The sequence below is a fragment of the Papaver somniferum genome, chromosome 10 (assembly GCF_003573695.1).
Source record: "Papaver somniferum cultivar HN1 chromosome 10, ASM357369v1, whole genome shotgun sequence".
Lineage (NCBI taxonomy): Eukaryota > Viridiplantae > Streptophyta > Magnoliopsida > Ranunculales > Papaveraceae > Papaver > Papaver somniferum.
In genome coordinates, this window is record NC_039367.1 from 110361493 (window position 1) to 110373103 (window position 11611).

Genomic DNA, 11611 nt, shown 5'->3' on the forward strand with positions numbered 1-11611 from the left:
CCTTCTTGACATACAAAAACGAGTGGGCATGTCTTTAGTCACAGCTACAAAATATTGAACTACCAAATTATGCATAGGTTGAGGGGGGTGGTCTCTTGCAATTGTAAAGTCTGAGAACAAGACGCCAAATAACAGTATTTCATGGTATCAAACATAGAATAGATACCTAGTCCACCATCTCGGATGGGTAAAGAAACAACCCTCTGATGTAACAAGCCATATCCTGGACCATCACCAGTCACCAAGTTTCTCATATAATTGGAAAGATAGTTATCAAACATAACCTGAGCATCACTCACATAACAAGGTGTGGTAGTGCGCAAAGTAAAGTAGAGTTTAGAAATACCTTCACAGTTGCGAAGCAGCAGCAATTCACTCTGTGGATCATGTAACTTATGCACATCATCCATTAACCGTGTAGCCTTGTGTACTCTGTCACAAACAAGTTGACTGCAAAAAGAAGCATCCAAACTCACAGGACCGCCAAAAAATTTAACACCTACAGATGGTCTACCTATATTAGCAGGGAAAACACCAACCTGAGTACTCCTCAGGTCAACAGATGGCCAAAAAACCTCAGTTTTCTGAATGTTAAGATCAAGCCCTACAGCAGCTCCTTCATTCTTGATGATATGGAAGGCCCGAGAAACCATCATAGTATCTCCGATAATGGTACCATCATCTAAATACCAAGCATGCAGATCAAGTTTGCATTGCTGAGAAATTTTCAACACAATAGGATGCAAAGTCAAGGAGAAAATAAGAGGACCCAAAGTATCTCCTTGTTGTATGCCTTGTGTCGAAGACAAAGTAGATGAACCATAATACAACTTAGCAGGAGACGCGTAACAAAACTCAACCCATCTCGAAATACTAGGACATTTATTTCTCACTGCTCTTAACATGGCTGATCTATCGACTAGGTTAAAAGCATTTTGAAAATTAACTAAGAGCATAGACATAGAGTTCATATTACGTTTCTCATCTAAAATGTGATTAACCGAATGTAAAATAGCTTCCCCTCCACATGGTACACCCACACCAAATTGAAAATCACTCAAATAAACTGACATTTCTTTACCTACAATAGAAGCAACAACCTTAGATACTAACCTTCTCCAAATAGTACCCACAGCAATAGGCCTAATATCGCCACCTGGTTTAAGCAAGGGTGTAAGAGGTGCACTAGCAAAAAACATACCAAGTTGGGAGGGGCAGTTACCAGCCAGTAAGAGATTAACAATTGTTGTGGTGGAGGCAAGAAGATCATCTGCAACAGCCGCGGCAGAACCACTAAGAGCATCTAGAAAATGTTGCGCATGAAGTTCATCTCTGCCACACGAAGTACCTTTGGGAAAACTACGAATCCTGTTAAGAACCATATCCGAACTAACAGGTGCTGCAGAAAATCCGTATGGTAGATTCGGCAAGGTAGGCGGAGGTGCGTATGGATGCAACACCATTAGAAGTAAGAACCCTGATCGCAGCAGTGTATGAACCTTGGATTAATTTCCTTCGAAAAAGTCTAACATTAACATCTACACGGTTATCCTTATAAGCTGGAACCTTAGAATTAGACAAGACATCATGTTCAACCAATAAATCCATAATCAAAGAAATACAACCATCAGTTTCATGCCATTTAACTAAGGCTTGATTTGTAGAAGCAATTTGTAATCTCTTACGCACACCAGATCTCTCTTCAGTCTTACACTTAGGAGTGTAATTTCTTAGAATACATATTGGAAATAATAGTAACTTAATCCAACAAGATATATCTAAGGGATGAAGAATGACTGAGTCCATTGTTTGTCTGAAAGCCTTAGAGAAGTTAAGTCTACATTTGATAGGTATATGTCTAATGGTATGAAATTGAGCCTGAAAGACCTTATCTAACAAATCCACATCAAGGCATGGTTTACTAAAAACATCATTTTTAACATCTACAGCAGAACAAGGACTTACCTCAGCAAGGGGTTTTGCAATGCCATGTATAAGAGAATCCGCTTCTCTACCATTGAAGGGAGCATAAATTATATCACCTTGATGATACCTGCAACACTTGCTCCATGCTCGAAGAAACATACACTTGGTACACAACCACATCCTAAGTTGAAAAAGAGCATCTTCCCACAAAGCATAAATAGTACCATTATGTGCAATTCTATCCCTGCATCTATCATGTTCTTCACCATTTAAAAGATGTGTATCATTGATATGCTTAAAAAATAACTCCTTGCAAAACCCCTGCCTCTCACACCATTCGTACAACCATCGAAATCCCTAAAAGGGCATTGTAGAAACTTATTAGCAGTTTGAGTTTCAAAACCTTGAGAGATTGGACTCAGACAATGTGCCTGACTAGTCCCAGTATCCCTAGTCATTCTTAAACCCCTCACTCTAACCCTGATAAACCCACTTCCTCAAAACCTTGAACTTTCTTTCAAAACAATGAAACCCCCTCTACTCAACAAAACAACAGATGTATCACCAAAAGGGAATTGAACCAGGAAATTAGATTTTGACGGATGGGAAATTAAGATTTCACACTGAATGAAAACTCAAATTACCATACATCAAATCCCTAATTAACACATCACACAAGAAAAACAGATGACCCCTCAAAAAGAATTTGGGACGGAAACTAATTTCCCGTGAAAAACTGAAGAAAAGAAAAGAACAAAGCAAAACCCTAATTCCCAAATTGACTCTGGAAAAAAAAAACCTCTTGCTGTTAATCGACAAATAACCAACCACAAAACACAAATCTCTCTAAACTTTCCGGAAAACGCTTCCCCAATTCACTAATTAAAACAACAAAGAGAAGCAACAAAAAACCCCCACAAAAACGCAGAGAAGCAGTATAATTGAAGAAACTAAACAATACAAAACGAAATTGAATCAGCGAAAACCATTATCTCAAAAACCCAGATCTCTTCTTCAGTCAACGAAACCACAACACAGAATTCAAATCTGCAAACCCCTACGTCAAATCTTCGAAAAACCCTTTCTCAGAAACCTAATTGAAGAAGATAACATATAAACCCCCAGAAATTGAGCTCCACCTCTCCTTCTCTGGTGACAAAAGCTATTGAATCGAAGAGAAGTACAACAAAAACCATATCATCAATCACTCCCAGAAAAAATTTTGGGTGGTGAGATTCTTCTTCTTCCTTTTTTTTTTTTCTTTTTTCTTTTTTCTTTTGGTTAAAAGGGCTTCTAAGCTTCTATTTATTGTGGAATGTGGATGCTTCGTGCTTCATTTATGATGGTTCACTTTTGTCATTTTTCTGTTCAGATTCGTTGTCCTTTTGAAATTTGACTTTGATACCAAAACAAAAAACAAGTATGCTTTCAAACCATACACACACATCTGACCCCGTGAGACTTCTTTTCTTTTTTCTTTTTTTTATCAAAGACAAGAAAAAATACAATGCAAAGTAAAACAAAATAATGAAATATGGCCGTGGGAGAAGTACTTTACCGCTTGATTCTTCACAACTTGTATTATATCGTATCATAAACTTCAATAACTCTCATCTTTTGATTTTTCTTCGCTCTTGTACTTAGTCTTCCACTTTGATATAAAATTCTGCTCCTTATATGTAAGTCTTCAACATGTATATGTAAAAACTTTCTCATTGTATGTTGCTTTTACTTGGATATGAAATTTGCTCTTACTTGTATTGTTGCTTGTAAGCCTTAAACGTCTTTAACTTTCCTTGTAGATTTTGATATCGCTCCTTTGTTGATGATGATGTGTGTTTCTATGGACCTGTTCTTGTCGAGAGAATGGTGCTAACTGCAAATCAAACTACAAGAAGGAGGCTTTCATCTATAGACGTCACCCTCATAATTGACAAAATTAGCACTCAAGAGATCAAAAATAGTGTTGAAAATGTTGTGAAGTTGGGTAGCTCACCATTCTACCCGAAGTTAACGTATGGTGACACACACTCAAAAGAAAGCTCTTTAGTCAGCTACAAAAAAAATTTGGTTTGGTGCCTCACTTGATATGAATATGGGTAGTCTCCACTAATGATTGATCAACAATTCTAATAATGCATTTCTCCTTGCTCCTCATTTGCATCACCGGCATGATTAAATCCATTATTTAACACTCTAACAATTAAGAAATCCGAACGTAGTTCCCTAACACTTCCAAGTTCAATTATGTCGGTCAAAAAACTCTATGTAAACATACCTAGAAGTATGCTAGTGACTCTAAAATCTCTAAAAGTTGGAAGTTTGTATACGTCAATTTTTTTTTAAGGAACCCCTACCTCCACACTTAAATCAAACATTGTCCTCAATGTTTCAAACCATTGCAAAAAGAATAAGAGGAATACTTGAAAAAGACAAGGAAGAAAGAATTGGAATCGTTCACTTGATTGACGCATACGAGTAACATTCAAAATAGACTCCCCATATATCAACAATCTGAAAATTTGGGGGTCTACCCACAAAACAATCTGCATATATTGCAAAAGCTTCACAGGAATGTTAGCAAACGGTGGGAAAAGTAAAATTATCATCCCACGAGAGTCGCCCCCACACTTAGTCTTTTCTACACTCGGAAGTGTATACAAAACATAAGTGGAAGGAACTTCCATTGATTCCTCTTGGCAAACCTGCACGGTGTTAGACTCAAACACATATGGTGGATACTTGGAAGCAAGAAATTCAGAAAGAACTTTAGAAGCACATAATTTCAGCCCCAAATGAGGTACCTTCTTAAAAGATGGATTAACAACTCTTTGGGAAACTATTTCTAGTTTGGGAGGATCATCATTAGATAGAGATTCACATAAAGGGTTAGACAAACCTTGCATAATCTCACGCATTACAGGATCCTCTGTATTTCTGAAAAAGTCCATTGATTCTCCTACATCACAAGTATCACAATTCTCATTCAAACTCTTTACGAGCCATTCTTCATCGGTGTCTTCTATAATTTCCAAATCTTCATCATCAGAATCGAAATCTACTCCAAGTAATTCATCGTAATCCTTATGGTATTCATCACAAGTTGACTTCACATTCAAAGTATTCACAATCTCTGAACTAGGGGTGTTATTCACAAAGAAGTCATAATCATCATCGCTCTCATACACAACATAAGTCTTACCATCAATAATGGTAGTGTTTCTAGACTCGACTTCTTCCTTTTGAATAGGAGAATGATCATTAAAATCATGAGCTGAACTAGTAACACTATCATTATCAACATTTTCCAAAGGTTCATCATCCTCGGAATCTTCTTCTTGGGGCTCTTCTCCATTATCCACACGGCGGTTAACCTCCATATGTATGGTCCTAGAAATTGCTTGGAGAGTCTCTTCTGTTGCTCCCTCTTCTTCCAACTGCTCATATTGTCTAAAGAGTTTCTTTATGTTAACATGTTTTCCGCTACTACTCACAATAGGTTCTTTAGACCACGTCTCTTCCCGTTGAATGGTTGAAAGATCATAAGTACGATCAGGAACAAGTCTAAATACACTATCATATGTTTCACTTGGTACGAAACTCTGCACGTTGGGAGTTGAGTCAATCTGGTTCCATGTACGTCGAAAATCCTTGAATTCTTCAAACATCTGCATGAAACTAGGTTGGAATGTATGAGAAGTACAACTATCCCCCCATCCTTGTGATTTTTCACTTACATAACCACCAAAAGGTTGTTGCGATGTATGAGAATAATCACAAGGTCTTGTAGAATAATCATCATAGCCAAAAGATTGGTTTTGATTATATCCCACATATGGTTGGAAGCTATTATAAGAGTGAGACTGAAAATCATTACCATAGTATGCATGGTCTTGTGAACCATATGTATTGTTCCCAAAAGGATTCATCACGAAATTTTTTATGCACACAACTTGTTTAGAGACTTACCTCTTGTTCCCAATTATGCACACGCCAAACAAGTGATTTTTTTGTACCTGAAAAATAAGATTCTAAGCAAACAAATTAGTAAAAGGTAATGAAAACTAAATGCAAAAACAGAATATTAAATAACAACTCAAACTACTAACTGCTCCCCGGCAGCGGCGCCAATTTTGACGAGGTGTCAAACTCACAAAAAATAAATTCCTTACTCTTCTTACACTAACAAGTAGCACAAGATAAGCAGGTTCGTTCCTAAGGGAGAGTTGAGCTAAAGTTGTCGCTTCAATTTCTGAAAATATGAATAATGCAAAAACTACAAAACAAATATGAATGTGAACAATGAGGATGAGAATGATTAGGGGCGTTTCTCCACTAGTGAACATGGATCTTCTTCAAAATACGTTTATTAACAATCCTAGACAAGTTATAAGTTCAACAAGTCCATTAAACTCTAAAGTCACTTTGTAGAATAAGTTCTCTACTTGTGTCTAGTCAATCAAGCCACTTTGAATCTACTTGTGTCTAGTCAATCAAGCCACTTTGAATAAGCTCTCTAGTATAACTTAACTAACCAGTATATTCTATAAGTCGAATTGATCCTAACCGCATGCTCGTAAGTTCGACATGTTAACTTAGGGTTGTCAAATACACATCAAAATCCACAACGTCCCATTGCAACGTTGAAGTTTTGCTACTTGTGAGTATATTATCTCAACAATTACAGATTAAGACTCTAAAATCTAGCTTTAGTATTGCAAACAAAATATCTAATTGGCCTTTTAAATACCCTGCAAACAATCCATGGTCATAAGAACGGTAGATAACAAACAATAAAACAATATTGAGAATCATAAAATCAAGTCACATAGCTTCTGAAAAATCCCCAACCAAACAAGAATTAGCTTCGCATAACAGTGGAGTTCATTGCAAATTTAGATAGAAGCAGAACTAAAATTCAATGCAAACCAATGACACAACTGTGTCCAGCTCGTGATGACATGATATTGGTAGGGTGGTAATGGAGTATGAGGTGCTGCGGATGATATGGGACGCCTGTAGACAGACTGGTGGCGATGAATTGTAGCCTTGAGCTGAACTGTCGGATACTGGTTGCTGCGAATGATGGTAATAGGTAGAACCGGACTGCTGCGCTGCTGAAGGTTGTATGCAGGTGCTGACGAGTATGCTGTGGAGATGCAGGTGGATGAATGAAACTGATGGATGTATGTTGTGCTGATGGTAATGGTGGATATGCAGGTGGTGAAATAGAGTATGGAGATGGAAGATGTGTGCAGGTGATGGAGGTGGTGATGATTGGAGAAGAGCAGAGAGCTCCTCTCTGGTGGTGATGCAAAACAGGCGTGAGAGGGGGTATGGGATGATATCAATCTGTAGCCTTCCGTCTGTATTTATAACTCAATTACCTCCTGCCAAAGCGACCCAAGTCTCCCATTCATTCACAAACTCTCAAACAGGTTCGAATCCCCTCCATTCAGTCATGCCAATCAACGGCGAAAGCAACAAAACTTGGAACTAAATTCTCGCTCAAAACTGAATTCCATATAACCCTTGTCGGTGAAGTTCCCTGCCATTCTTAACCTTGAATCTCGGTCCTAACCCTTGGTACAGACCCTCCAAGTCACGGCAGCACATCAATTTTTCTTGTTGTTTCAATGCTCAAAATATGACCCATAAACTCAACAAAGACCACCAGAGTTCAAGCCACTTCTGTCTTGTTCTTTTCTGTATACAAACTTCTCATTAAACCATTGTAGTTCGAACCCCGATGACCCAAACTCATGGTTAGCTGCTGCTGTGAAGTGGACTGGTGTAAGAGTACTCACTCAGGCATTTTACCAAGCTGATTGTGCGTTCTGGTGATAATGCGATCTTCAGCTTGCTGTAGATTCTTAAGCTCTCAATATCTCCTTCCCTGTAACAATCACATTCATACACAATCCACATTTCTAAACATTCACAAACACGCAAGCCAACTCCATTTTCTATCATTCATCACTTAGAATCGATGGCAGTAGCTTGTCTTCTCTTGGCAGCAAATAAGTTAAAAACCAAACCAGACTCGTATAAAACTCTTTCCTTTAACTGTCAACTTCATTTTAGCACAAACCCATGTCTCAGGTTCGAAATCCATGTCCAAATCTCTTCCATTTAACCGGGAATCAATGGCACAAACTCACAGCTCTAACCCGTTTTTCTCGACATGAAACTGACTTCTTACAACTCGTGACACAATATCCTACTGCCTTAACTTTCTAATCTTTCGAACATGCACCCAACAGCCTTGGCTAACCGCGATCAAGGTTCTGGCTCAGTAACAAGAGTATCCTAGACAAACTGGAGAAGGGAAAAACAAATAAGTCGACCTAGTAGTTCGGCATGTATGATTGTAATGAGAACTGGTGCTCCTTAACAAATGTCTGCCTGTATTTAGCAGTCTTCAGATTGGCTGATTGGATGTTTGAGACTTTAAAGCCACGGTGCTTATGTGGTGCAACTTCGCGAACGCCTAATGTCTCCGAGCAATGAATTAAGATCCTATTTGTCTTCTTTTGTATCACATGACTCCAAAATACCTACAAAATGCAAAACAAGCATAATATCCGAAAATACAAGAGAAAATAGCTAAGAAAAGTATACGAAATTGATATTTAAATGATATGTTTTAGGCACTTATCACAACTCAAATGTGGAAGCATGTATACAGATAAAGAGTTGGATCATAAAATTTAAAATAGGACTTGTCCAATTGGGTCCATTTATTTTAAACATTTAAAACAGGCGTTCAAGACATTGGCATTACTAATATAGTTGTGAAAATATGAAAATGCACAAGTAAAAGTTCAAACAGATAATAGTATATATAAAATGACCTACAATATGTATTCAAATCGATGAAAAATGAGATCCAAATAAAAATCCCACTACTAGTCTTACTTAATTACTAGAAGAAAAACATGTAAAGAGGAAACATACTACGCAGATCACTTCGAAAATTTAGGCAAAGTTAATGTACACAGTACACCTCTTTTTAACAGTAAGAAAACGAGCCAAGATACATGAGAAGAAAACAAGTTCCAAAGGAAAGTGACCTGTACATACTAAGGCTTGTGAATACATTAATGTTCCAAAAAAAAAAAAATAAGTTCCATAAGAGCAACTACATGCACCGAAATATGGACAGACCTTAAAACTTTACCAACTTAATACGAACACATCGTTTCCTTGCAAAATGAACAGTCATTATATACATCAAAACATGGGAGATATCCACAAAATAACGACAAGAAAATAGACATGGATATTTTGCATTTTAACTACCCAGCAACCCCGTGATATACACATTATAGACAGCAAGAAACTAACTTTTGACGCGCTAAAAGCCTGCTGTAAGCCCTGCCCGGCTTACTGCTGCAAGCTCCTCTCGTACTCTGTGGAAAATAAAACTAAAAAGGGTGATCCACAACTCAGTAAGGGTTATAACGACAAAAATGTAGCACTTGCACGAAATATAAACGAATAGACAAGAGCAGCAGCTAAAATGATGTATAAAACAAAAAGCATTATGCAATGTAAATTTCATAATGAAACATAGTGCTACAAATCGAGTTACTCTACTATTCCTTTGGCCAGTGCCGATGTCAGGGTAGTTCTGGATACCAGCCACCGTTACAGCTAACGGTCTTTCGGGTTGCCACTCGTAAGTGGGGTGGGGGGGGGGGGGGGGGGGGGGCAGTGGGCCTGACATTCCTAAAGTAGAGTCGTCTTGCTTTTCGATCATGTGCAAACAATTAAATGTAACATTTACAAACACATACAGGATAGAAAGACAACTACGAAATCAAAAGCTTAACCAACACAAGTGTAGTTGTACAGTCTCAATCTCACCAGAAAGTCGATAAAGCAAAATGCAATTATGGTAAGTTAATGAAGTTACAGCAAGCACAGATCCAGGGAGCAAACCAATGGATACAAATCTGACGTAAACAAGGTAAAGTCTCGTAGTTCAGTCCTAATTGCCAAGAGAGTTTTCAAAGAATCAATATGACAAAACGTGTTCAAGTTTGGCATAAATAAGTCACGGAACTGTTCAGCACCCATTTCTTCATTTTTCTAAAATTTGTATCTAAATCAGGGATAGCCAGCAAATAAAGCTACATCACAAGGGAGTTAAAATTGTCAGTTCCATTCAAAGGAGTATTATAGAATTTTTTGTGAGTAAGACAGCAAACAAAACAGTAATTAAGTTGGATTTCTGTTTTTATCACAAATGTGATGCTAGTGTGAGAAAAGGAGTAGCATAACTGGCCACTAAAATCCAGAATAGAACCCATTCATTTTTCTTCTTCACAAGTCAGAGATATATTAGTTTCCTTTAAAATCAACCCAAACTCTTTAGGCGTGGAACAATGATGTTAAGCAAAAATTTTGCCAAGTAAATAAGTCAATGATACAAAGGAGCCAATTCGAGAAATCATCGTGTAACCAAACCAAACGATTAAGAAAACAAAGAAACAACAAAGAAAACGACAGGGAGGCAGTTTTATGAATAGGCTTAGTACTGATACCGTTAAGCGACTTATAAAAGATTTCCATCAAAAGAGTTAGACCGTAAGATTTGAAGAAATGGGATTTTAATAAAATCAATTGGACTAATCCAAACATCACATGCTAAAGGTTTACCAAGAATTCACAAATTCATAGAAGGGATTATCATAAATATAGAAAAGATTTCATTTCTTTCACTCTCGGCAACTACGAATGACCAAGACCAATTTATGAAAATTCCAGGTTGCATTACATGTTTCAAAATGGTGTTCATTGGGTCATTTTCACGAACATGAAAAAGACAAATTTAGAAACTAAATTCAAGGTTAAATGTATACACAGTGGAAATCAAAACTTGGATGGTTCCATAAACCTTTAAATCTTCATAAGACAATTTGTATCTTTCAAAATTATCAACAGTCCCCATGCAAGGATTAGATACAAAGGTTACAAAATTTCTAATTGTTTAAAAATAAACAGAAGGACGAGGACGATGTGAAGGAAGAACATAGGTAAGTTTGTCAAATCCATGGGTAACAAGTCTCTTAAAAGATACAAATGGTTATAATTGTAAAAACGTATGCATACTCAGGAATTGAAATGTAAAAGCACTGAAAGAAATTTAAAAGATACCAAAGGAAAGAAAAAGAAAGAAAACCCCTACCTCCGCTCAGAAGACAAATCCAGCCGGAACGGAGCTTGGGTTGAACTTGAATTTTTGATTTTAAAAGCTACAAAATTCTTATTTTATTTGAGATTTCTTTGAGTATGAATTTGTGACAGTAAAAGAGAGGAGGATTCTCAGAGAAACACGGACGAAACGAAGTTGCTTTTCTTTTTAGACTTGGTGACAAAAAGACAGGACTACCCCTCTAGCTGCTCATGTCCATCACGTGGCATTCATGCCTTGATTCCCGTACCACCTACTAATTATGCACAATAAGTTCACTAAGGAATAACCACTTAGTTAAGAAAACCTAAACCAAAGTTTAGGGCACTCTTCATTTTTATAAGCATCCGATACTAGAATTGTACGCGCTCGTTACCCTGGTTCTAGCTAGATAAGTTAGGATCGGCTCAAAGCCCAAGAGAAATTTTAGCGATGTTACAAAGATACTCAGACAATGGTGTTTTCCCTGCCAGTATCGGTAGACCT

The 11611-nt window shown here is 37.4% G+C and overlaps 1 long non-coding RNA gene across 1 annotated transcript; it reads right to left on the reverse strand.

Moving 5' to 3' along the window:
- Positions 1-6708: 6708 nt before the first annotated feature.
- LOC113318929 lies at positions 6709-11252 on the reverse strand. Its single transcript, XR_003344966.1, has 2 exons — positions 11120-11252; positions 6709-9338 (listed from the first exon to the last, which is right to left on the reverse strand). It is a non-coding gene; the product is annotated as an uncharacterized LOC113318929 (long non-coding RNA).
- Between the last annotated feature and the right edge of the window lie 359 nt (positions 11253-11611).